This window comes from Leptonychotes weddellii, chromosome 8 (genome assembly GCF_054177405.1).
Source record: "Leptonychotes weddellii isolate Sample4059 chromosome 8, ASM5417740v2, whole genome shotgun sequence".
Classification (NCBI taxonomy): domain Eukaryota; kingdom Metazoa; phylum Chordata; class Mammalia; order Carnivora; family Phocidae; genus Leptonychotes; species Leptonychotes weddellii.
Window position 1 is genome coordinate 1605516 of NC_138376.1, and position 27350 is coordinate 1632865.

The window sequence follows — 27350 nt, forward strand, 5'->3', positions numbered from 1 at the left end:
GGACTCGATCCTGGGACTCCAGGTTCACGACCTGAGCTGAAGGCAGTCGCTTAACCAGCTGAGCCACCCAGGTGCCCCGATGTTTATAGCTCCTTATTAGTAATTGCCAAAACTTGGAAGCCACCAAGATGCCCTCCAGTGGGTCCACCCAGATAATGAGATATTATTCAGCATTAAAAAGAAATGAGCTACCAAGCCATTAGATGACATGGAGAAGCCTTAAATGCATATTACTAAGTAAAAGAAGCCAAGCTGAGAGGCTACATGTTATATGATTCCAAATACGTGACATTCTGAAAAAGCCAAAACTATGGTGAGACACCAGATGATCAGTGGTTGCCAGAGGCGGGTGGGTGGAGAGAGGACGAATAGGCAGAGCACAGAGAGCGCAGAGGATGGGGGAGCGGGGCAGTGAAAATACACTGCGTGATACTGTAACGATGGATACATGTCATTATACGTCTGTCCAAACCCACAGAACTATAACACCAAGGGTGAACTGTAATGCACTCTATAAACTTTGGGTGATTACAATGTGTCAAAGTAGGTTCATCAATTATAGCAAATGTGCCACGCTGGTGGGGATGTTGATATTGGGGGAGGCAGTGCACGTGGTACCTTCCTCTCCATTTTGCTATGAACCCAAAACTGCCTTGAAAAATTAAAGCTTAAAAAAAAGAGAGAAAAGAAAAGAATTGGTACTTGGTACTTAGAAATACTCTTTTTGTGAGACTCCCAATCTTTACTTTCAAAAAATGATGCATTTGAAAGGTCTTCCTTCTGTTAAGTTTTTATCATCTAATATGAGGACTAGTCAATTTTGAAAACAATCAATTTAAAGAAAATTTACGTATGTGAGAAAAGAGTAGTGAACTATAGCTGGAGACTATATTATTAACATTTTTGTCACTTTGTGTAAAATGATATTACAAAAGAAATTAAAAAATAAAAAAATTTATACGTACAATTACAGTGGCCTAAAAAAGATGAGAATTGGGGACCTCAAAGAGGATAACCAAAACAACGAGCCAGCCAGGAGTCGAACCTGGAATCTTCTGATCCGTAGTCAGACGCGTTATCCATTGCGCCACTGGCCCACACACAGTCATGATTTACTTACAGAAAAAGGAAGTAGTGGATTTGCTATGTTGCTCTAAATATGAATGTGTGAAATCTTGTCTTTCAACTTCCTTTTTCCCTATTACCAGGATTTCCAACCCCAAAACCTCAGAATTCAAACAAAAGAGTTTTCTATTGGTTCCTTTGCTTTAGTTTACTCACACAGTATGATTCCTTTGCGGTCAATAAGAACTCCATTTTGGTGTAACTTGAAAAAGTCTGAGGGAATATTTAATGTGTTTAAAAGTAGCCTGTAATTGAAGATAAATTACACTGAGCAGAGAAGGTGCAGATGTGTAAAAAGGCCACCTCTCGTAGTCGGCAGGATTCGAACCTGCGCGGGGGGACCCCAATGGATTTCTAGTCCATCGCCTTAACCACTCGGCCACGACTACAGCTACTGTAAAGTTTTTTCGATCTCCTCCATGTTACCATATATCATGTATTCTAGGCTACTTTAGGATTTAGTAATACAAGAGAGCAAACCAAAGGATCCCCATTAATGAAACCGGAAAGGAATCAACCAACATCCATTCCAGCACGTGGTAAGTTGAAAATGCTCTTTGGGTCTTTTCTAGAAAGCAAATCAGCCATATATTGCAATAATCCTCTTTAAATAATCCCCTTTAAAAATCCTCATATTCTTGCAGAAGTGGGAAATTTATCCTCAATAAATAATCTGACAAAGACGTCCTCGCAGGTACCCTATGTCTCCAGACACCTAATACAGCGCCTGGAATAAGGGCTCAGTAAATGTCAGCTGCTATTGTAAGCATCATTTTAAATTCGAGAAAGGGGACCCATCAAAATGTTCCACAAGGAAACTTATCTCCTGTTTCTTGGTAAAGCTCAAAATATTTTAAAGCAGCTGGTAGAATATTTTTGAATGAAACGGGGAAGTAGAAAATATTTCTGAAAGTCAAATCCACTTCATTGCATGGCACCTTCTCTCATGAGGGGAAGAACAGCTGCATCTGATACTCTGTGGATGATAGTTTAAAGATATTCTCAAAGATCATCTTCAAGCAAGAGCAGATCCCTAGGATCTCCACATTTCTGAAACTGTACAACCATTATCACAATCTTATCTGTATGTATATGTGTGGGTGTATTATTGCACAAGTAGATGATTCTGTCCTTCATCAATAGCTCCATTCTGTGAACAGAAGAAGGATAAGACGTGACTGATAAACCACTGCTCATGTGCTGATGGATTGAAAATTTATCTGCAGTCCAGACCTCTCTTCCGAGCTTCATAATATATAGCTGTCCTAGTAATTTCTTTTTACAAGTGCCTGGGCATCTCAAAAGCAAGACATCCCAAAATGAATGCTCCACCCTTTCCCCCCAAACTTGAACCTCCTTCAACAAACCAAATTTTATCAGGAGCCAAAACCAAAGACTTAACTTTCTTCCTTTCTCTGACTCTCACCCCATTGCCTGTTGGTAACCAGGCCTTCAATTCAACCTCCTAATTATTTCTCAAATCTGGCTCTTCCTCCCAAGCCACACAGGTGCATTTTCTTAGATGAACTTCTTACAGTTTGTCATCGGGGTTATTGCAACGACTTCTTCGAAGTATTTTGGCTCCCAGGCTCTTGTCCTTGAACTGATTCATTCATTGCTTCATTCTTTCAAAAATTTTATTCTGAGCCCAATGACGTGCCGAGCACTCTGCTAAGTGCTGCTCATTCAATGGAGAGCAAGAAAAATATAGCCACTCCTTGAGGGATTTCCAGAGTAAACAATTATAGAAGTGAACATTTACAAGTGAGTATGACAAGTGAGGGGTCCAGTGAGCCAAGTGGCCTACAGGAGTCATGCTCGGTCCCAGACGTGGACATCTTGGATGGTTGCTTGGAAAGTCACTCATTAGACTCCAAATTTCACGAAGAAAGTGTCCAGTTCTACCTTTATTACCTCTGAATGGGTAAATGGTACTCTCTGACTATATGTGGAATGAATCATATTTAAGCTCAGATCTGAAGGATGTGTAAGAGTTAGCCAAGTTGGAAAGGGGTGTGGTGTTTTAGACCTAAACCTCACAGAATATGAGAGAAACTGAAGAAAGTTCTGTCTTGCTGGAACATTGTTTTTCTGGAGAGATCCAGGGAGGGGCAGCAATGAGAGTGGACACCAGAGATGTATTTTAGGGCAGATTTTGTAGGTAGGGCTAGGTTGGCAGCGACTGAGAATGCCCATCTGATTGTGGCCCTCCCCTCCTTAAAGTCTCTGAAGCCTACAAGGAAGATCACAAATGGCATAGGAGGCCCTCATCTTGGACATCTCTCTGACCTTCTCAGCTTCCTTTCTGGGCCATTTGTCAAGGGAGCCTGGGACTCCTGAACCAAGGAAGGACCTGCCCTTCCTCACACACTTCTTCAAGCTGACCCTCTGCCTTATTTCCTTGGAGCTCTGTGCCCTTTCTTTAGGGCCTCCGTTTAAATAGGACAGCTTCTGTCAAGCCTTTTTTTTTTTAAATTGGAACTTATACTATAAAAATTTTCAAACATATAGAAAAGTTGAAAGAGTAAGGGATTATCTGTATACCCACCATCCAGATTCAACAACTGTTAACATTTTGCCATATTAATCTTATCTACCTTCTTCTTCTGGAATATAAAATTCCTTTGCAGACATCATGATGCATCCTACCTACACACGTACACGTGTTTCAACTATGCACGTGTCTTATATAACCATGACACCATTGTCATAAGGAAAAAAAATCCAGTGATTCTTTATAAAAACATCTATTATGCCAGCGTTATTTAAATTTCTCTAAGTATATTTTTTGGAGCTGGTGTTTCTAACCAGGATCCAATCAAAGTTCATGCCTGCATTGCATTTGATTTGTAATGTTTCCTTAGTCCCTTTTAGTTCGGAACAGCATGCCAGCTTCTCGTTGCTGGTGTTGTTTTGACACTGACTTTTTAAAAAAATCCAAGCCAATTGTCTTGTAGAATGTCCCACACTCTTGATCCGGATTGTTTCTTCAAGGCTACTTTTAATTTATTCCCTGACCCTCATTAAACTAGAAGTTAAGTCGAAATTATCGATTACGTCCATTTTGATTAGATTAGATTCAGGTTAAAAATTGGGGCTTGACACTGTACTAACTTGCGACGGTACTTACTTCACACGAGGAGGCATTTGTCAGGATATCCACCGATCGTGAAGATAGAGTGGTCCCCTCGGGGCTTTCTTTTTCCCTTTGCAATTAGCAAGTAATCTTGGGGTGGTCCTTTAACACCTCGCACACGCTGTTTCCCCAAACCCCTAAGGGTCCTAAGGGTTTTGAGATCGTGAATGCTCTCTGCTGAGTGTCTGATTTCTCTGGGGATCGCAGATGGTGAGTCTTCTAATTCCCCCACGCCCCGACATTTGTTAGAGGGTGTCGTGAAGCTCGACCTTTCTCCCGACTTTCCCCGCGCCCAGGCATTCCTGGGGTTCCAACGGCAGTCGTGGAGTGCGGGTGCGCAGGTGGGCAGGTGCGGGGCGCTCGGTCGCGGGTGTTGGCGCCGAGGGGCGGGGAGAGCCTGGGAGGCGTCGGGCAGCCCGCAGGGCCCGGGACCGCGCCCCAAAGCTCCTGACTTTGTAGGCCGAGGGGAGCGCTGAGAGGGACGGGGGACTGGCCAGGTGCGGCGGCTGGTCTGCGGCCCCAGACAAGGGACTGCGCTGCTCTCGTGGGGGAGGGGAACAAAGGAACAAAAAGGAAGGAAGGTGTGGAGGCGACAGACCCGGGGGAAGGAGCTATTCGGTTAACGTGAAAAGGAGCCGATACCCGAGAAAACAGCAGTAGGAAAAGTGGGCCACCAGCAACCAACCCGGTGTCTTAAATGGACAATAGAGAAACCCCGCAGCAACCACGAAGGGATTCGAACCCTCAATCTTCTGATCCGAAGTCAGACGCCTTATCCATTAGGCCACGTGGTCCTTCTGCCTGCTGAGGGGGTGCGTGTCCAAAATTTGTTGAAAGAAATTCATCTTGGCGTTGTAACTGCAACCTAGGGAATTTATTATTGTAAACCAAGGCATTTCCCAAGATCTTCCAGTCTAGACTCTTAACCGCGGAGAACACACTGAGGGTTCCTGGAAGGAGGTGGGTGGGGGGATGGGGGAAATAGGAGATGGGGATGCAGGAGGGCACCTGCTGCGATGAGCAGGGGTGTTATATGTAAGGGATGAATCAGTGAATTCTACTCCTGAAGCTAATATTAGATTGTATGGTAACTAACTGGAATTTAAAGGCGATCTTGAAGAAAAAAAAAATCCTACAGTCTAGTTGGAGAAACAAGTTGAACCTGACGGCCAAAAACACAATAAAGTTACAATGGAGATAACCACCAAGGAGAGGAAGATGTTGCGACAATAACCAATAAGACAGGGCTTTATCTTCTGACAGGGATCCGGGAGAAAAGGCCACAGTGAGGAGGGGACGCTTGAGCTGAGGGCTGGGGGTAGGGGAGGCAAAGAGGACACCAGATTGCTACCTGTCCCCCGGAACCCCCTTGGCAGGTAGAGATTGTGGATAAAGTCAAGAATTCACTTCTGCGCACTCCAGAAACTCTGCTCAAAACAACTCCAACATAGAAGTTCAAATAGGACAAAAACAGCAACAAAATTTTGTGATCTGGAAAGCCGATGGAGGTGTGATAGTTGACTTGTCAGATTCGAGAAAGCTGAATCCTAAGCAAGTCCTGTGGGAAAAGCAAAGAGGTGGTCAGATTTACCCATAAACTCTCCATTCTCATGCCCCAGGGCCAAGGTCAGGGACTGTCTTCGGGGGCTTCATCTGGAAATTGCCTGTTAGGGGCGAAATTGTGTGCCTCACTGCCCTCTTCCTTCACATGCTTAAGCCCTAACCCCCAGTACCCCAGAATGTCACTGTATGTGGAGGTAGGGCTTCCAAAGATATAGATAAAGTAGGGTGAGGTCATATGGGTGGGCCCTGACCCAACATGCCTGGTGTCCTTATAAAAAGAGATTGGGACACACATACACACAGGAAGACACGCCACGTGGACCCTGGGAGAAGAGAGCCGTCTACAAACCTCGCTGACAGGGTTGATTTCCCGCTTCGAGCCTCCAGAACCCAATCTGTGACCCCGAGTTGTGGCAGCCCTAGCCGACTCATCCATTGCCCCTCCTCCATCCTGGAGGAAGACTGGATGTTTATTTTCTTGAGACAGGAAAGTATGTGATCTCCAGGCTGGAGCAGTGATGCTCACGCTTTCCCCTGAATCACCATAGCCTGGAGAACTTGTTAAAACGTAGGCCTCTGGGGCCCACTCCCAGAGTTTCTGACTCAGCGGTTCTGGGGTGCAGACAAGGATGTGCATTTCTAACAAGTTCCCAGCTGATACTCATGCTCCGGTTCCAGGGAGCACTTTCTGAGACTCACGAGGCTGGAGGAAGATCACACACAGGGCTAGCAGAAAATGGTAAGAGCTCAATAAATATTATCCACCTGCTCTGAGTTGTCGCTCGTGGACTTCTATACAGACCAGAAGGCCCACCCATTCTGACTGAGAGGAGCAAGTGAGAGTTTTAGGAAGAGATGTTATTTATTTATTTTTATTTTATTTTTTATTTTTTTAAATTTAAATTCAATTAATTAACATATAGTGTGTTATTCGTTTCACAGGTAGGGTTTAGTGATTCATCAGTTGCAAAGAGATGTCATTTAAACTAGGCTTTTGAGACTAAGCTTTTCAGCAGGTTGAGGATGGGACTGGTGGGCGCTGAGAAAGTGGGGAGGTGGACCTGGCCAGGATGGGCACTGCAGGGCCGGGCAGGGCTGGGGGCCTGTTTCAGAAGAGGGAGAAGTCTAGTGAATTGTAGGAAAAGTAGTAGGGCAAAATGTATAACTATTATGATTCCTGTTTCATTGTGGATCTCAACCCAATACATACAGGGCTTGTCTCCAAACAGGAGAACTTTCACCAGTGGAAAGATTGAGCATGAGAAAACATTGAGGTTTTTTCCCCCCACAGGAAGCATTTGGGTTTTTGCATCAGTATTTAATCTCGTCGATTCCTTTCTTTTCTTAACAAAGCATTAGCGAAGCTATGGATAGAGGGGAGAAAAACGATCAAATCCATCAATAAAAAGAAATAAATCTTCAGAACCTGAAGGAGAGAAGAAAGGATTAATTAATCCTAATTTAGAAGAGAAGAAGCCCTTCCCCGGGGCCTCGTGGCGCAACGGTAGCGCATCTGACTCCAGATCAGAAGGTTGCGTGTTCAAATCACGTCGGGGTCAGCTACGGGTACCTTTTTAGGGTGAAGAAGAAATGAGGGGTTTTGAGAGGCTTCCAAGGAGTCGTGATTGTGAAAAAACAAAATTTCCCGAGTGAATTACTGGCTTTATTGAACAATTCATGAATTGGGCGGTATCCCATCAACTCCGGGGAGTTGTACAAAATGAGACTTTAATAGGCAGAAGGGACTGGGAGCGAGGAAGTTCTACCAGCAAAACACAGATTGGTTCAGGCAAAGCCACTTTCCTTTAGAGGATGATAGGCATCTATCAGGCCGATTACCTAACTAGTGCCGACCGGGTGATTTCTAATTGCCTGACTGGTTGAAGATTCCATTTCTGGGAGACGCTGAAACTGTAACTGGTAAGTCTAAGTCTCCGTTTGGTGATTGGGCTTAGCATAAGTGACTCCATTTTGGGCCTGTGGTCCTGTTTCTAACTTGATAGAAAGAACAGAATATCCGCTCTTATCAGAGTTTTGTGGGATGTATTGTGATTCCTGTTTTGCCCTTAGCTTGCCATTGGAATTCTAAATGGGGGAAGCATTCCCCAAATGGACAGTGCATCCTTGGCAACCTTCTTTAAAGAAAGATTTAATTTAAACACTCTCTTCTTGGGCATCAGGGAATGCATAGTGTTCTGGTTTCCCTCTTTCTTCTCTGGTTGCTTTCCTGACTGTTCCTTTGCGCGTCTGCCTCTAACAATGTGTGCAGTCTTCTCAGCTTCATCCGCCCCACCCTGCCCCCACCGAGCCAGGAATCTAGAGCCATCCTGGACACATCTTCTCTTCCAGGTCTGAGCAGTGAGTTCTGCTGAGTTTTATTTCCTAAAATGTCTATCCTGTTCTCTACAAGGACCTCTTTTCTTCCATCAATATCTCTTGCCCTGGATGTTGACATGAACCTCCTAACTCCTCTTCCCAGATCTCCTCTTGTTCAGTTAAACTGGAGTCCTTATTATGCATATTTTTAAACACAAATCTTGTCCTGATATCCTGTTGCTTGACACAGCCAACTGTCTGTCACACAGGCCTTCTTTCAGTTCCTCAAATACCTGTTGCTCCTTCCCAGGACAGGGCCTTTGTCCCTGACCTTTCCTCTGAAAGGAATGTTCTCTCTTGCTTGCTGCATCTTCCGCTGCGGTGAGCTGGGCAGACCCCAGGCCTTGGAGCCTCACCCCAGCCAGATCCACAGGCCTCACCAAAGGTTCTTGGTCTTGTCACGAGAATGAATTCAAGGCCCGACAAATAGCACAGTGGATGAGTAACACAAGTGGGAAAGTTTATGAAAGCAAAAGCACACTGTGGAGATAAGAGAGCATGAGAGGCAGCGAGAGGGGAGGAAAGGAAAGGGGAGGGAGAGAAAGAGATGGAGCTCCCACGAGCAAGCGATTACCCTGGAGCTGCCAGCCCTGGGGAGGGGTGTGTTTCTATCTTTTACTGACAGTTGTTAACTAGGGGGCGGAATATTCATTCCTGGGGCCGGGAGCAGGGTTTCCCGCCTTTTCTTCCTCACTTGCCCAGGGCTTTCCTGTCGTGGCGCCGCCATCTTGGGCCTGTCTGCTGGGATCCGGCCTCTCGTGGACGCTGCCAGGACAGGCCCCGACCTTCCCCACAGCCGGCCACCGCCGCCTCCTTGCTGGCCTCCGGGCATCCCGTTAGAGCCTCACTGTCTGCTCTAAAAGTCCCACTAACATGAACACCAACTACGTGTGTTCCACTGGAGAAATAAGGTAAAATTTCTGACTTTCAGTGGTTCATTCAAAAGTTGCATGAAATAAAAATCAGTAGCTAATATTTAACTGGCAGTTTTGTACTGTGTTTCAAGTGGCTTTAATAGACATCATTTTAATTTACCTTTAAAGCCTCTGGAGGAATGTAGGGCAACTACCCCAGGCTCCATTTATAGATGAATAAACAAGAACTAACGCATCACGTAACTCGGTCACGTTGATTTATATGTCTCATACTGTCCAGTTCTGTGTTTCTTCTGTTGCTAGGATGTGGAGAAACCTATTTTATGGCTGAAATTATTCCTTTAAGATCAACATTGATAGCCTTTGAATTTGCTACTGTAGATTCCTGCCATTTCTCCCCTTCAAAGCATCCTAATCACCGCTGCCAAGCAAATACTGTAAGTTCTCCATCCTGAAGAAGAGGTGAAAAGATAGAGACTAGAGCAAGATTGAGGTTTTCACGTGCTTCATATAATCCAGACACTCAGAGTCCATTACCTCCCTGAAACCCAAACTCAAGACTCACTTCAGTGAAGATAATTTTCATTGATTGTCCATGTTTTTCTCCATGTTGGCCTTTTCTCAAAACTTCTGAAAAGTCCTTAAAAACAGGGGCCATAACTTCTACTTATTTCCAGGTCCCCTTTGGCTTTTGGTTCCGAAGCGCCACAAGGACCTCAGCAGCTGGTGGTCATCCTCCCAAGCAGCAGGTGATGGGGATGCATGTAAGAAGTAGGATTCGGGAGAATTCCTACTTTCAGCATTTTCTTTACTAGTCTCAGTTTTGACGACGATACCTTCCTTGTCCAAACTTGGGTCTTCACAGTGGAATGACAATAGGTCTTTTTTCCAAAATGAGATAACTTGTTTCAAACTTGGATTGAGTGCTGTGATCTAGTAATTAACCGAATTGGCTTGCATCCTAAAAACGAGAGATTTTCAGAATTTGTTTTCATTAATGATTTAAAGGGGGTTGAGGGGGGATGAAAAAAGACATTTTTATATGCTGGGTATTTATACTTGTTTTTCACCTTCAAAAGCCTCCAAGGGCCACGTATCAGTTTCACCTTTCTTCTAGGTCACAAGTTTTCTCAGAGTGTTTAGGTATAGCTTTTTCTTTCTTTGGATTTAGGGAAATCCTAGAGAAAAAACATACTATCTCATGTTTTGCTAATGAAGCAGAGACAATGGAACTGTAGCTATGAGGACAAATAAAGAAGGGCTATCTCGTGGGGCATTGGTGGTTCAGTGGTAGAATTCTCGCCTGCCACGCGGGAGGCCCGGGTTCGATTCCCGGCCAATGCAACGTGTCTTTTTTCCCCCACAGCAGGGGTAGAAATATTTTCACTGAAAAATTACAAAGTAAAAATACTTCGAAGTTAACTGTGTTTCTCGTATCCGAGTATGGCTGAGAAAGATCAAAGTTAACGCTCCTTTTGCAATTTCACCCTCATAAATTATGCCAATCGACATGCATTTGGTGTTCCAGTGGCCTGAAACGTCATCCTGTTGGAGCTGGAACACACTCCGACCTCAACAGGTTGATCTTTCGGAGGCGAATTGTAAGCCGCTAGTATTTGAGGGCGGAGTGTAGCCATGTACAGAGATCAAGGTATCCTTATCCTGTCTTGACAGTGATCATTTCAAAAATAAACAGAAATTTCAGAGGAAGGCGCCAAAATTTATTGTCTTGAAATTTTGCTTTTTTTTTTTTTTTGCAGCGTGAGCAGAGTGGCGCAGCGGAAGCGTGCTGGGCCCATAACCCAGAGGTCGATGGATCGAAACCATCCTCTGCTATCTCTCCGGTGACTCCTTTTGGTTCAAACTCAGATTTTAGAAAAAGAGAGTGAATAAAGTTGATCACTCTCAGAAAGGGTCTGCGGACCAGTTCTGGATGATAAGAATGCCCACGGTAATTTGTTACAAGTCCTGCTTCCCTTTCTGTAACAGGCTGATCTCTCCGTTGCGGCTGGTTCGTCCGTTGTAATCCAGTCTCCGACTGGGGGCCACTGCACCTGTTAGGGACTGAATGCCACCCTCGCAAGTGCTTTGGTATCTCACACATCAGGCAAGTGTTACAATTTGTAATAACTTGTGTTACCAGCATCTCGGTATTCAAAATCTTGTTCTTTTTAGTGTGATGACAGGCACTCCAGAGCAGTTGTCACGGAAACCAGCAGAAAGGCCAGTTTGTAAACTGGAAAGGTATTATTCCTCATGGGAATATATCCAGAGAGCCAGAGAGCAGTTGTGTAGTCGTGGCCGAGTGGTTAAGGCGATGGACTTGAAATCCATTGGGGTCTCCCCGCGCAGGTTCGAATCCTGCCGACTACGAAGTGGTGTTTTTCTTTCCAGGTGTTACACCTGCTGGACCAACTTTGGAAACTGCAAAACACAAAACAGCACTAAATACGCCGTTTTCCTGGGTATTATTATATTTCTCCATGAAATGTAAGCAGGTAGGTCTAGTCCTTTAGTCTAACAGTGGGTGAAGAAAATTTTTGAAAATGATTTTGGGAAAACACTAGGTATTTCTGAGACCACTATATGAAGATGCTGAAAAAATGCCCAGGTTTAATTCTTTCTTTAATTTGCTATTTCCATATCCGAAATCCAGCTTGGGTCTGACTTCTGAAAACTGGTTTGCCTCTTACTTCTTCTGCTTGATGTTCTTGCAGGAATTAGGGCATATCCAGGGCATCACTATCCAATTCGTGAGCACGTTTGGTGTTGTGGAATGAATATCTCAAAATAGAAATTTCCAATCTTTCCTCCTTTTGGATCCCTCTTATTATTCCACTCAGGAAGCCAGAACTGCAGAGAGGAAGTATAGGATAGAGAATTTTCAAAACTGTTTTCAGACGTTGGCTGAATCTTATTTAAAAAAGTTGTTTTGCTGGATAAAACTAACACACAATACCATATATGCAACATAAATAAGAGTAAATGTAATAAAAATTTATCTTTTATCACACTTGCAATCGATCCATCACAGAATGCAGATAAGCAAAGTAGAAATACTTAGAAACGTAAAAGTTTTTAATCCTTGAAATTACTAGTAAATTCCCATGTTATATTTAACTTTTCTTCTTGCATTTTCTGTATTCATACATGCCCTAAGAGATTTTTCAGTGTTGACAGTTTCCTCTATAAACCCATAGGTAGACAAACGTTCACTGTCCAGGTTAGGAATTTAGTAAATGCAGTTTTGATTTTTCCAGGAACGCGGGTACTCAAGCCTTCCGTGGACCCTGGGGAAAATTCCAAGCAAAGACGAGCCCTGTTGGGCTTTTACCCTGGCGGAGCAAGTTTGTTGCCTCCTTGGATTCGGGGACTGTGAACCTTCTCCACCTGTCCAGGACAGGTACTCACGTGTGACTCACTGCAAAGAGCGTCCAAACGCTTGCCGGGGATAGGGGTTGTCTGTGGCCCCATGGTGTAATGGTTAGCACTCTGGACTTTGAATCCAGCGATCCGAGTTCAAATCTCGGTGGGACCTGTCAGCCTTTTAGCATCTTCCCTTTTCTCTTAAATCACTCCCGCACCATGACTTGGCCAGAGACACCTGAGCACTTGCTCACCTCAACGGTGCATCTGGGTTGGCAAGGTGACACTGTCCTGCTGAACAGCGTCGCCTGCGTTTTCTTCTGGAATTCTACGTCTGTCCTCCTGTGTCCTTCCTCCTTCGTTGGGAAATCAGGATATCGTCCGAACGCCCTAAGTAATGTTTTACACCCCAGACCTCAGTTCTGGGTTCAGGTTCCATCAGTTTCTAACACGAACTTGGCCTTGAGAAGTTCATAGTGTGCGTGAGCCCCAATTGTCATGTTTATTTTGGAACATTTGCTGTCTGAGATACAGCAGATTTTCTATTAATGTTTAAGAAATTAAAACTATAGTCCACAACATGCTGAACACAGTGACAAACTCTGCATTGAATATTCATAGATATTCCATCAGGAGCCCTTGACAAGGTGGCCCCATGGTGTAATGGTTAGCACTCTGGACTTTGAATCCAGCGATCCGAGTTCAAATCTCGGTGGGACCTGTTTTGGTTTTGGTGACCTCGCCCCATATTTCAAATCGCTATTGCATCCTGGTGTGTGGGCTGGAGCTTTACACTCGCGCTTTCTTCATGCTAAGAGCGTCCTGTAATTCCTTACTCTCTTCTCGGGCTTATGACAAATGACCGATTTATGTATCACCTTTGTGTCCTTGTGGATCACTCTCTAACTCCCTGGGTTCCTGACGTCCCATCTCTTTAGTCTTCAGGCCCTAACAGTTCATGTGTCATAAGCTCCTTCTTTTCTTCTCTAGCTCCTCAAAATGTAAGGGCCCCATGCAAGAATATGCATAACGATTTCAACAGAAAGCTCCTCAACGGACTCTGTGGTGAGCACTGTGAGCTCTAAATCCAGCAGTTTGAGTCCAAATCTCTTTGGGGCCTCAGCAACACGTTGGTGATTTTCCCTCCGTGGTTCTCCTAACTCATTTGCTCACCTTCGAGGTCTACACATCTAGCTGCAGCCACTGCCCATCTCTTCCAGATCAACACAGAGTCCCTGCCAAGAGAAAATTGCCTCTGAGCACCCACCCGGGGAATCCTAGCCCTATTCCCCCCTCAAACTCCATGTCCCTATTTTGCTTTTTTTGCCCAGAGCTTCTCAGGTCCTGGTAAGTTAGGTTCTTGGCCCTGGTGACTAAGAGTTTATGTTTTACTGTCCCAAACCGAGGTCCTTCCTTTCATGGAGCCCACATAAAGTGTTCCATCAGCTTCTAAACACTAACACTGTCCTGAAAAAGTTCTACTGCACAGTGGGACAGCTGTGGAGTACGTCTTAGAGCCTCCACTGTCTGCCCTCATTGGAGGCTCCGTGTGCACCTGAAGCTAACGTGTCACCTCCATCATTTTGAAGCTACACTGATCTGTTAGTACTCATTGGTCTTTCAGTGGGGACCCAACTTCAAGGGCCTCATGATGTAACAGGTAGCACTTGGATCACATCTCAGCGGACTTGTCTCAGTTTTGGTCACCTTGCCCGTGCGTTTTCCCAATCCAGGAGTCCACTTTGGTATGATAGACACTCCCTTAGACTCGCACCTCCTCTCCCACATCAACACCCAGCTCCTTGCTCTTTCCTCTGGCTACTGAAAATTGTACTCTCCCCATCATCCTCATGTTCTCCTAAAATCTCTCCTCTTGGTGCCTATTTTTGCTTCGCCTGGTGCCTAAAGTCAGTGAGATCCCCGTGAGTTAATTATGTGCTCTGGTGCTGAAGAGTCACAGGCCTCACCTGTGACTTTTCTCCCCGTGAGGTTCATGTGCATCCTCTGTAGACCTGAAAATGTCCAGACCATGGAGTGAGACCCCCGCCATCATAGTCATTTGAGAGTTTCCTTTGTTTTCATATAAGAGGCTCTCCTTTAATGTGTCTTAGACTGAATTTATGCCCACACACCTTGAAGATCCCCCACCTGACCCCATGCAAGAGTATACATGTCTTCCCTTGAAGGTTTGTTGTCACAGAGGTCCCATGTGTGACGGTTAACCCTCTAGACGGTTAACCCTAAATTCCTTCTGTTGACTCTCTTTAGTTCAAGCATATCCTCCAGTGCTCTCAATGACAGCAAAAGAAGAACCCTCGTCAACTCCTCTGGCCACTAAACATTGTTCCAGAAAAATCCCTGCAAACTTCCTCATACCTATTAAGCCCCAGTCATGTAATGTTTTAGAACCTCTGTATTAGTTTCCTACCGCTGCTAGAGCAAATTGCCACAAATTTAGTGGCTCAAAATAACACGAATTACTTTTCGTACAGTTCTGGAGTTCGGAAGTCTAAAATCAAGGTGTCAGCAGGTTTTCTGGAGACTTCAGGGAGGAATCTTGTTTCCTTGCCATGTTCAGCTTCTAGTGGACTCTTCCCTGCATCACCTCTTGCTTTTGTAATCATGTTTCCTATTCTTGACTCTGACCTTCTTCTGGGTATCCTTGGAAAATCCAGCATAATCTCTTCATCTCAAAATTCTCAATTTAATCACATCTATAAATGTAAGGTAACGTATTCACAGGTTCTGGGGATTGGGATTTAGGCCTTTGTTAGAAGCCATGATCCAGCCTACCACAGCCTCTGTTACTAAATAGCACGTGTCTGTGAATGCTCTTTAGATTGATTCTATTGATCAGGACTTTTTTCAAAGGCAAAATACCGATCCAGTTTCCTTACATGTCTTTTTTTCAAGAGACTCTTCTGTAGGGGCTCCATGGGGTGATGATTGGCATCTGAACTCAGATCTGGCAATCTTAGGGTACCTTATGTTTCTGCCTTCTCAATGGCCTTCCCTCCCGGGCACAGGATCTCTGGGCCATGAGGCCTTCCTGGGTTTATTGGTTACCTGTTGTATAAATTACCACAAGATTGGCACTTAAAACAAGATGCTCTTCATCTTACAGTTGCGGAGGGTCTCGAGGGTCAGCATAGCTGGGTCTTCTGCTTCAGGGTCTTTTGTGATCTGCATTCAAGGTATGGGCTGGACTGGAGTCATGTCAAAGCTCAACTGGGGAAGGATCCATTTCCAGGCTCACATGTGTGTGGCAGGATTTAGTTCCTCCGCAAAGGCTGTGGAACTGAGGGCTTCGGCTGCTGGCTGGTTCCTGCCTGGAGTCCATTCTTGGTTCCTTGCCACGTGGACTTTACCACCATGGCAGCTTGTTTTGTCAAAGCATGTGAGCTGAGAAAGCAAGAGTGCAAGTGTTTTGGTAAGTCAGAAATCACAGTCCATTGTAATCTAATCATGCAAGTGAGATCCTATCACATTCACTGTGTTCCTTAGGTTAGGAGTAAGTCACTAGGTCCAGGCTGCACTCAAGGGAAGGAATTTCACAAAAAGTCTGTCTACCACACTGGGTTTCAAAGACCCTAGAGATCCCGAAGCTGAATGAGCCCTGTCTGGCTCTGGTCTTCTGCTGTGACTGATACTTTGCAAGCAGGTTATTTATTTATTTATTTATTTATTTATTTATACTTTGTCAGCAGTTGCTATATTGAGAGCAATTCCTGGTACCTCCCAACTGGGAAAATTACTTCTAGGTTGTAGCTTTTATAGTTTTCCTTTATCTATCTTTCTTTACAGTTAAGTTAGCACTGAAGAGCTAGACTATCACTCTTCTAATCTCACTCCTGACAAGCGAATCAGAATCTCTTGGTATAATGCCCCGAGGCTATTTTCCTAAAGTTTCTCATGGATTTGAATGTGCAGCAGGCGGTGAGGCCCACTGAGCTAATTTCTCCCTGACCACCTATTCAACCGGCTACCACTCCAAGGCATTTACTACTTTCTGACATATCGTATGTTTTGCTTTCTTAATTATTTATTGCCTATTTCTGCATACTTCAGTTTCAGCAGGGCAGGGAATCTTCTGTGTTGTATATGCTCCTGTACTTAGAACAGGACCTGGCACAGATGCGATGCTTGGTAAATATTCTTGGAAAGATTGAATAAATGAAAGAATCAGTGAACTCTTCAGTTCGGCCTTGGTCATCGTGTTTGACAATTCCCAGCCCTAACAGAACCAAACCCAAAGACATTTTTATTTTCTTCCCAGAAACATTTTAGAATTTGTCACTCACTTAAGCTTAAAACAATTACAACTTCATATTTTTTTTACCTGTTTTATAGGTGTTTATGTATCAGATAATTAATGTTTGCTATGTATTAAATCAGTCCTTGACACCTCCTTAGAGCCCACAGTTTGCATTCTGATCACGTTGTAGAGCACGTGCACACACACACACACCCGGAGTTATTCTTTTTTTGTAATGACCTTGGATGTAGATGAGAAAGAGCTGACATCAGGCATCCAGGAGCTGACCTGATTGTCCAGTAGGCCCGGGCGCTGTCAGGAGGTGGCCTGGCACTCACCTCTAGGCCATGGGGATTTTCTGTGGAACATAAACAATCGCACACAACAGGAGCATCAGACAAGGGCTTTCTCTGATCATGATGACGTGAGACAGAACATTTCATAGTCTGGTCTAAGAACAGACAGCCAAAGAAGGCCACTGTGTGAACTACAAAATTACCAAATGTCTCCTGCCAGCTAACACAAGGGACCACTGGTTTTCCAAACTTAGCTTCATTCTATTCTTACCTTTCTCTAGATAGAGTTTATGAAGATACGAAATCACAGAATTATGCCCTCCCTTCCTGACAGCAACCAACCCAGGACAAAGCCTGGCTTCCTTGTCCCCTCCCTCAAATCACCCAACAGAAGACAAATGTTACAATAAGCCCCCCCCATTTTTTTTTTTTCAATTTGAGATATAATTGACATATAACATTGTGGACGTTTAAGATGTGAACGTGTTGATGCGTTTATATATTGCAATATGGTTACCACATAGCATTACCTAACACCGTCATCATGTCTCATAATTACCATTTCTTTTTTGGGTGATGAGAATATTTAAGATCTTAGAAACTTTAAAGGATATAATATAGTATTGTTGACTATAATCATGAACTTGTGCATTAGATCTCGAGAAGTCACTCATCTGCTCACAGCAAGCTTTGTGTCCTTTGACCCCCATCTCCCCAATTCCACGCCCCACCCCAACCCCTGGTAACCACCATTCTACTCTGTATTTCTAAAAGTTCAGTGTTCAGCTTTTTAAGATTTCGTATAGAAGTGAGATTACATGGTATTTGTCTTTCTCTGTCTGACTTGTCTCACTTAGCGTAATGCCCTCAGGGTCTATCCATGTCGTCAGTAACGGCATTTTCCTTCTTTCTCATGGTTAAGTAAGATTCCATTGCCTGTGTGTATCTTTGTATATACATATATGTATATAGACACAACTTTTTCTTTTTCTTTTAAGATTTTATTTATTTATTTTTGCAAGAGAGAAAGAGCACCAGTAGGTAGGGAGGGGTAGCGGGAGAACCAGGCTCCCCACTGAGCAGGGAGCCCCATGTGGGACTCGATCCCAGGACCCTGGGATCATGACCTGAGCCAAAGACAGATGCTTAACCGAATGAGCCACCCAGGCGCCCTACACAACTTTTCTTTATCCATTTATGCACTGACACTTCGGTTGTTTCCGTATTTTGGCTATTGTAAATAATGTTGCAATGAGCATGGGCATGCAAATATCCCTTTGATAACCTGTTTTCATTTCTTCTGGATAAAAACCCAGAAGTGGGATTGCTGGGTCACACGGTAGTTCTATTTTTAATTTTTTGCGGACCCTCCATACTGTTTTCCACAGTGGCTGCACCAATTTACATTCCCACCAACAGTGCACGAGGGGTCCCCTTTCTCCACAGAGTTGCTAACACTTCTTATCTCTTGACTTTTTGGTGATGGGCATTCTAACAGATGTGAGGTGGTAGCTCATTGTGGTTTTGACTTGCATTTCCCTGATTACTAGCGATGTTGAGCATGCTGGCCATTTAGATGTTGTCTTTGGAGAGACATTATTCCATGAAAGGGAGTTCTACACAAAATGACCCCTAAAAGCCGAAGGAGCTGGAAGACTGAAGGAATAGGCCAACAAGTCCAGTTTGAGGAGAAGCGGTTTGTCAAGGGGATTTAGGGACAGAAGGGTGCCTTGGATGACTCCATCTCCCGTGTGACTGACCTCCTTTTCTAGCCTTGGAGGCTGGGAGCACCTGCAGGGGGGCCCACCTGGAGGAGATGTTGGAGACTCACAGGTGTATCTCCAGAGCAGACTGAGGACACCGTGCCCTGCGGGGTACTTATAAGGGTGGGGTTAGATGGAAAGACTGTGTGTGTGTGTGGGGGGTTGGAGTGTGTATGGGGGCTGTGCTCAGGAAGGCTTCAAGCCACAGAGTGGTCACCATGGCAGATTTGCCTAAGATGGTGTTAGTCTGGTTCACACAAATGTCTACACGGTTCTCTGACCACTTTTAAGTTGGACGTTTTTGTTGTTACTGAGTTGGATGAGCTCTCTCTCTTTATTTTGGATATTAACTCCTTATCTAATACACGGTTTGTAAATATTTTCTCCCATTCCACAGTTTGCTTTTTCATTTTGTTGATTTCTTTTGCTGTGCTGAAGCTTTTTAGTTTGATAGGCTTTCCACTTGTTAATTTTTTTCTTTTGTAGTTTGTGCTTTTGGTGTCAAATCCAAAATATCATTGCCAAAATAAATGTCAGTGAACTTTCCCCCTCATGTTTTCTTCTAGGAGTTTCATGGATTCTTGCCTTATATTTATGTCTTTAATCCATTTCGAGTTAGTTTTTGTGAGTGGTATGAGATAGAGGTCCGATTTCAGTTTTCTGCATGTGGTTATCCAATTTTGGATAAATCCAGTATTTGAGTTATATCCAGTATGAAGGTTGTATATGACCTTCATTATGTAGAGGTACATTCTCTCTACACCCAACTTGTTGAGAGTTTTTTTAATCATGAAAGAATGTTGTATTTTGTCAACAATAGGGCATGACATGTGAAACATGAAAGGATGCTTGTATTTAATAAGGTCTTTAAACTCCCCCTTTAACTGATTTAATTCTCCAAGGTCTCTCGAGGTGTGTACCCTTCCTAGTTGTGGCAGCAAGTCACAACTTATCCAACTGCAGGTGTGTTCCTGGTGATCTCTGGCTGGAGCGCATTGAAGCTGGCCGTAAAAAAAAAAAACAAAAAAAAAAACGACAGTAGTAAATTATCTTTTTTAAATCAAATTTACCTGTACAAAACAAACAAAACAAATCGAAACAAAACAAAACTCCCTCCGATGGTCCTAAAATTCTTTAATAAAGTCTGAAATCTTTGGTCTGACATTGGGAACCAGCCCCCCAGCCCCAGCTCCTCAGCAATCACCTGCTCGCACTTCCTGGGAGGTGATGACTCTAAGAAGTGCTAATGTTCCATATGGTAGACATCTGAGAATCCTGCAATAACAGATACAATACGGCTCGTTTCATGATGGTTTCAATATACATATGGTCAATATACATTAGGAATGACGATACCTAATTTGATTTTTAAGACAAAAGCAGTCATGAACTCCATTCTTCCGTCAGGGGCTGCCAGGTTTCCTGAGAAAGTGTATTCGGTTTTTATTCGGGTCCACTCCCCCCCACCCACTCCTTCCCGGGACTATAGCCTGTTCTTTATTTATTTTTCCTTTATCAAGACAAGAGGGCCACTTACAGAAAGCAAGGAGGTCTTCTTCATTAATAAAAGCATATAATCAAATAATGGAAATTGCAACGTAGAGCTGTGCTCAGTATAGCAACATAGTACTTATGTGAAGGGCCTGTCGCAGGTGACGAGGTGGCCGAGTGGTTAAGGCGATGGACTGCTAATCCATTGTGCTCTGCACGCGTGGGTTCGAATCCCATCCTCGTCGGCGGCTCCCCCGCTGCGCCGGTGGGGTGAGGTTTTAGCTCTTGGTGAGCGAGACGCTTCGCTAGTACTTGCTGGAGGTGCTTGTGGGAAAAAACCAGAAACAGGCGAGACCAGCCACTTTTCACTATTAATAACGTACCTCCTTAACCGTTTTACGGAGATTTCGGGGGTTATCTAAGCGTGGATGGGAGTGTTGCACCGACTCGGCTCACGCGGCGGGGGCACACGTCCGCCCCCCGCGCCCCCGGGGTCTCCACTGGGGCCTGAAACTCTGGTTCGGGACCTTCGAGGCTGCAGGCACCGCGCCCCCGGGAGCTTCTCCGACGCCCTTCCCTCCGCCCCCTCGGGCCTCCGGCCCCGGGTCGGTGACCTCAGCTCTCCCAGGTGAGGTCCAGCCGTCCGAGCGGTTGCGGGCGCGCGGGTGACGCTAGCGCCCCCTTCTGGCAAAAGATCCTTTTGCAAGGCCCAGATCCCATATACCTTCCCCGTGAATTCGCTCAGAAAGGCACCATTTTCCTTTTTTTGTGTTTTAGTTGAATTAACTTAAATCAAAGATCTTTTGCGAGCGCTCCAACCTCTATTGGTTTCTCCCTTCTTTGGTCCTCTTCTGCTAGTTGCATCTTAATTTGAGCACATTATCCCATAAAATCTCTCCTGTCTCCTCTTTTCACTTTACTGAGAACTAGAGCAAGGGGTCGGATCCACAGCGTGGAATCACAAGATTCGAAGGGACTGTAGAGATGATGTCTCTAAAACGTCCCCCCTCTATCACCTAGCTCTATTTTGCAGATGAGGAAACTGAGGTAGAAACCAAACTAATTGTTTAAAAAAATCATATAACGAGCCTTTCCTTATTAAGGTTCATGGGAACCAAATTCTTTCAGAGCAAGTGGTTAGGGTGGTGAAATCTTTCCAACATGTTCAAATCCTGCGACTGACTGTGACTTTTGATATCTAGAAAATTCTTCTGAAGTACATTTGTCATGAGCCAAAGCCTCATGAGGATTGAGGCCTACAAAGCATGAAATTTGAAGCAATATCTGATTTTGAATTTCATCTAACAATATCTGGCTTATATGGTATATGTAGTTTGAAGATGGTTTACAAACTCCTAAATAAAAGAAGACCACCAGACCACTAAGTCATGTTAAAAAATCACAATGGAAAACATTGATAAAATTCCTAAATAAAAATTTAAAACTGTCACATGGCCCAAGGCACCCCATATCGCAATAAAAACATAGCATGTTAAGATAGAGCAAACTGGAAAATTTTGTCACTCCTATGACATACAGAGATTGTCTTCAACTTTTTAACCCATCTCCCGTTAACCTGGCTAAGTGATGGATGAAGGGACGATATCACATAATAATTTATTGCCTTTATGTCTGTGGTATTTAGTGCTTCAAAATTCAAGATAATTGATCTCCTGCCAAAAACTATGAGGGACATACTGTAGTTGAACAAAGTTGGATTATTGTCTTGTTGCAATGAGGGAGGCAAAATATCATGGTGATCTATTAAGGGACTCAGTAACTCTATGATTGGTTATTTTAATTTTTGTCTGAAAGGTGAGAGGATCAAAGTAGGACACATGATTACAGACAGTTTTTTTGTTTTTATCTTGCTTCCTGAGGGTCACAGAGTGGCCTTGCCTGTTGTTGGTATCCTTTGAAATTATTTATGTTCCACAGGAATTAACCAGGGCTTAGCTGTGAGGGCCAGGCCAGCTCCTAGCAATGCTAAGGCTGAGCTGTGAATGTCAGACCCAGGCCTGGTGTCAGGGGCTGCTGTTCTCTTTCTCAAAATGCGTGTAATTCATGCACTCGGGAACTCATTTTTAAGATGAAATGCAATAAGGTGTAAGATAATAAGAAAGGATGAATGATTTCTAAACTTCGTAAATCTGCATTGACTCCTCAAATGATTAAAGTATGGGCTTCAGTTTTTCATTCCTTCCTGTATCCAAGCCCTTTGTCTAGTAACTTCTCAGTCCCTCTTCAAGAGATGGAGTGTTGTCCCTGGCCTATGGGCTGGGGCATGAGGATGACTTCGATCAATGGGATATTAGTAGACATATATCCTTTTTAGTTTTTAGTAGACATATCCATATAGTAGAGTATATCCTTTTCCTGGTTGATAAAAGGATACTTAGTGTCATGGTACGTTTTGTGAGGAAGGAAGCAGTGAGTGGCTTCACATGACATTAACACACTGCAATTTTTTTTAGTCTGAGAAATCTCAATCCTGGGAACCAACGCTCAAGCCCCAACTTTTCTGTACAATTTGGACTCTACAGCTGACTGGGGAAAACCAGAGTCATGCCAGAGATCTAAAAAAGAGGCTGGGCAAAGGAAGAGGTAATTATTACCTTGTTTTAATATTCATTGCTTTCACCTAGCAAAAGCATCCTCCACGTGATTTGAAGGAACTGTGTTTCACCATGAAGTCAAGCATTGGAAATTACTTTTTCTTCATCCTAAATTATGAAATTCAGTTATTTAGACACAAAAATGTGTTTTTGTGTATATTGTGCATCTGTCTTCTCTGTCTTCCTGCTTTCCTACACACTCTGTAAATGTAAACAGCTGGGATCTTTTCATGACCTTATGTTCTTCCATTCTGTAATTTAGGTTTGAATCTGCGCTGTTCTCATCCTTTTGATGGCAACAAAAACAAAGGAAAAAGGGAAGTTAAGAGGGAAAAGGAGGGTAAGAGTGAAAACCAGTAACACAGACTCCAGCAGCTGCGTCTTCCAAGGACAGGCAGACTCAGACTAGAAGAGAAAAGTGAAGAAAAGAGGGGGGAAGGAGAAGCAACAGGCTCCCACTGTGCGGGCCCCTGGGGCCTGGCATTGGTCTGAGACTCAGCAAGTCTTAGAGGGGGGTCGGTTTACAGATCTGAGTTCCCTTGAAACTGTGAAAATGAAACTCAGGCACTCAAAATCCAAATTTGAGGAGAGCTTGAGAGCCCCCAGATTATTGGAGGGCCTTGTTCCAGTTCTGCCTCTCCTGGGTCCTGACACTGGTCCTCTCCAGGCCTTTGAGAAGGACCTCTTTAGAGTTGGAACTGGAGGGTATTATGCTGAGGGAAATAAGTCATTCAGAGAAAGACAATTATCATATGGTTTCACTCATATGTGGACGATAAGAAATAGTGCAGAGGACCGTAGGGGAAGGGAGGGAAAACAGAGTGGGAAGTCATCAGAGAGGGAGACAAACCATGAGAGACTCTTAACTCTAGGAAACAAACTGAGGACTGCTGGAGGGGAGGGGGATGGGGGGATGGGGTAACTGGGTGATGGACATTAAGAAGGTTGCCTGCTGTGATGGGCACTGGGTGTTACATGTAAGTGATCAATTACTGAACACTACATCTGAAACCACTGGTGTACTCTAAGTTGGCTAATTGGATTTAAATTAAAAAAAAAAAATTAGAGTAGGAAAAAAGAGATGGGTTTGGAAAACAGATACCAGGTGATTCCTCCCACCATGTGAAATATGGCAATTTTGGGGAACGCATAAAAACCAGAACTAACCACGAAGGGATTCGAACCCTCAATCTTCTGATCCGAAGTCAGACGCCTTATCCGTTAGGCCACGTGGTCGCCGGGCACGAGTCTTCGCCGCAGCCCTTAGAAAGTATAATGAGCTTTCTGGCCGGTCCTGAGTTGTCAAATAGCGCCCCGGCCGCCCGCGCTTCTAGTCATTGAAAAAAAGGAAACGAGCTTACCAGGGTTATTTGGGGCCACGGAGTCGGGCCTCGTGAAAGGTAGGAACTGGCAATTTCGGTCTTGGGTCCTCCACGGGAAGAAAAGTCATGGACATTACCACTCCTGAGCAGAAAAGCCGTGTATGGCACCTGAAAGATGCCCAAATACTGCATATTGTCTGCATCTGGGGATATTTTTTTTAAATAAGCTAACTCAGAGCTTCTTCCCTGTAAATACTCATCCACATTCACTATTTTCAGACTCTAGGTAGTTGGAAGGTCCTCCTGGACAGTTATCATGCAAACCACGCCCAGAGGCAGTCTTAGCATCCCACGATTGTCTTTCACGCTGTCCTGCATGGATACCTGCAGGGTCCCCTTTTCATACTCGTCTGGGACTCTCTCCGATTGTTGTAATGTGGCATCAGAGCACTTTTCCCGGTGTGTCTCTGTTTGGAGAAGAAGAGCAATCTTTGGTTGGCGTTTCAGGAGGTGTATAGAGGGGTCTAGGGTCATTCATGTTATCTGAAGCTTCCATATCTTAAGAAATAAACACTATAGTAGGATTACAAAAATTATGACTGTTAGCAATTCTTACAGTTAATAGATGATTCAACACAAAAATGTGTTGCAATATACTCATTCTATGGACAAGATATTTATAGAGTTTATAATGTTCTGTAGAGTACTTGGCCCAATAAAGTGATAGAGATTTCAACTTATATTTTAGATGACTTCTTTCGAGTTTATCAGTGAATCTGTATGACCTCGTGTAGCTTGTTTGAGGATAATGTCGACTATCTACACATATCGCAGTACCTTAATTTTCTTAAATCCCAGACCTTGGGAGCTTTGGCCCTCTTGGTTCATTCGTGATAGGTTAAATTAGCAGCTTCTGGAGCACAGAAATGGGGTCTTTTACATAGTCTTTCTTTCCCTGTCCACAGAATTACATCTGGCAAATAGTAGGAGCTCAGTAAAAATGTGCTGAATTTCTCAAATACATATATTTTTGAATTTTGCTATCGTTTTTAATGTGGGGATTATTTAACTAAAAGATTCTTTTATCCTGCAAAAAAATCTGCATATGGACTTGTTCTCTTCCTCTCTCCCTGGAAGCAAGAAGATGGTGGTTAAACCATCATGGGTACTGTTGGGTTAAGTGGTAAGAGGAGATCCTCAAGGCTCAGTCACCCAGCCCTGTGGAGGGAGACACGATCTTCAGGAAGATCACTGGCAAGGATCTCCAGCCAAAAGAATTTTTAAGGATGACTGGTGTCTTGGTGTCCATGACATTTCCCCTCAAGTGTCAACATGTTTTCTGGTGATACCTAAGAGACAGATATCCCAGATACCTGTAGCAGAAGATCATGATGAGAGCCTTGGACAGTTAATGATTGTTGACGAGAAATGTGCTGCTGATATGGGCCTGGTTATGGAATGGTGGTGAATGAAAGTTGGGGGGGAGTCAATCCGTCTATCATGTTCATCGGCATGTTTTTGGAGGTGGGCAGATGAATTGGCCTCCTGGTTTAGCATGCTGTAGGGATAATTTTCTATTCTCTTGGCAATGATCAAATTTGCAACTTCCAATATGTTAGTACACTTACTTTTGTCTGTATATGGAGAGGTTGAAGAAATAATTTTTAAAAGCCCTATACATTATAAAAGACATTATTGTATAGCTTATAATAAAAACAAACAAAAAACAAAAATAAAAACACGATCAAAGCCCAGACCACAAACTTGAAGACTCCAGAGATTTTTTTTCTGGCTAGGAAGTTTGATCATATTACTCCTTTGATCAAACTTGGCGATGGTTTTTTACTGCCCATAGAAAAATCTGCATACTCACTTCCTTATGACTGTCCCTTTCCCTATCTCTTCTGCCACAACTCAGGATTATATTGTAAGACCTAAAATTTCAAGGGCTCCTTTGACATCTTTGAGCCTCACAGGACCCCCCAAACAGTCCTGTGAATTCACCTGTTCTCACAGGACATGCCCTCTATCTGGCTAATTCCCCTATCAACCAGACCAGGTACATCCCAGCCCCTCAACCTAATGGGTTCACCTCCCTGTTGGTCCTGGAAGCTATTAAAATAAGACAATTCCATCTTTTGGAGGAAACCAGGGTCACCCTTTTCTCTGTCTGCTACAAAGCTTACCTCCCATAGCCCTTGCTGGTCACTCTACTCAGGAGTGCGACCTGAGCCAACTTGCGTGGCACGTGGTGGCCTCCCCCTCCAGGCTGTGAGTATATGTGATGGTAAACAGCTACCCGTCTCATCTGCCCAGTGCTGAGCATGGTGTGTCTGGCCATCTGGTGTTTAGGGCAGAGGATCCCTCCTTAACCTATAGGGTGAATGGGAGGTGATCAGATACGGCCATTTTACCTTTCTCCTCAAATCCTCCTCCTCCAATCTCCCTCACCTCCATGCTCGAGCACACTGAATGTTTTGTAGTTCTCTAGAAACCCTTAACTGTTATGCCTCCTTGTAGTTATTTATTTATTTTTCTATCTAGAAGCCTCTTCTTGGCTACCTGCCAACTTCTTACTCATTCTAGTTTGGACTCCAAATCTGCCACCTTTCCCAAATTGGGCCATTGCCAGGGCAAAGGTAAGGCAGCAAATCTGTTTTACTCAAGTTTTCACAGATGTCTGTAGCCATGGTGATGACCCTTGGTCAAACTCTGTGAACTAAAATACTGGAATGTTCACTATGTTACTAGGTCATGATGTTATCCTGTGTACATGAAGCAGTGGGTCACTATGAACCAGGTTGTCAGCATATTTAAAGGAAACCACAGCCTTCACTGGTCCCTGCAAGTTCACAACAGGAGAGAAAGAATGTGGATCATCTCTGAAGATGGAGGACCGGAAAGACTTCTCTGGTGTTTGCTTGTGTATATCTTTTTCCTGCTGTGTCTGCACTTTTCCCTTTGCTGTAATAAATTTTAACTTTGAGTATATGTTCATTTATGGGAGTCCTTCTAGCAATTCATCCAGTTACTGGGTGATCGTGGAGCTACCAGGAACAATCATTTTTCCTTATTCCCAACTGCATTTAGTGTATAATCTTTTAAAAGAAATATCTTATTCTATTATACATATTTGTTTGAAAGCTAGACTGTAGGCTACTTAAATA

The 27350-nt window shown here is 43.9% G+C and overlaps 1 long non-coding RNA gene and 11 other non-coding genes across 12 annotated transcripts in view; 8 read left to right on the forward strand and 4 right to left on the reverse strand.

The window, feature by feature from the left end:
* Positions 1–27350, forward strand: part of LOC145722801 (uncharacterized) — a 287389-nt gene that overhangs the window by 218083 nt on the left and 41956 nt on the right. The window lies entirely within an intron of this gene.
* On the reverse strand, positions 1025–1097 carry TRNAR-ACG (transfer RNA arginine (anticodon ACG)). Its single transcript has one exon. It is a non-coding gene; the product is annotated as a tRNA-Arg (tRNA).
* Positions 1433–1514, reverse strand: TRNAS-AGA (transfer RNA serine (anticodon AGA)). Its single transcript has one exon. It is a non-coding gene; the product is annotated as a tRNA-Ser (tRNA).
* TRNAR-UCG (transfer RNA arginine (anticodon UCG)) lies at positions 4983–5055 on the reverse strand. The gene has a single exon. It is a non-coding gene; the product is annotated as a tRNA-Arg (tRNA).
* TRNAW-CCA (transfer RNA tryptophan (anticodon CCA)) lies at positions 7312–7383 on the forward strand. Its single transcript has one exon. It is a non-coding gene; the product is annotated as a tRNA-Trp (tRNA).
* TRNAG-GCC (transfer RNA glycine (anticodon GCC)) lies at positions 10349–10419 on the forward strand. The gene has a single exon. It is a non-coding gene; the product is annotated as a tRNA-Gly (tRNA).
* On the forward strand, positions 10840–10911 carry TRNAM-CAU (transfer RNA methionine (anticodon CAU)). The gene has a single exon. It is a non-coding gene; the product is annotated as a tRNA-Met (tRNA).
* On the forward strand, positions 11367–11448 carry TRNAS-UGA (transfer RNA serine (anticodon UGA)). The gene has a single exon. It is a non-coding gene; the product is annotated as a tRNA-Ser (tRNA).
* Positions 12542–12613, forward strand: TRNAQ-UUG (transfer RNA glutamine (anticodon UUG)). Its single transcript has one exon. It is a non-coding gene; the product is annotated as a tRNA-Gln (tRNA).
* On the forward strand, positions 13091–13162 carry TRNAQ-UUG (transfer RNA glutamine (anticodon UUG)). The gene has a single exon. It is a non-coding gene; the product is annotated as a tRNA-Gln (tRNA).
* On the forward strand, positions 20410–20491 carry TRNAS-GCU (transfer RNA serine (anticodon GCU)). The gene has a single exon. It is a non-coding gene; the product is annotated as a tRNA-Ser (tRNA).
* On the reverse strand, positions 24025–24097 carry TRNAR-UCG (transfer RNA arginine (anticodon UCG)). Its single transcript has one exon. It is a non-coding gene; the product is annotated as a tRNA-Arg (tRNA).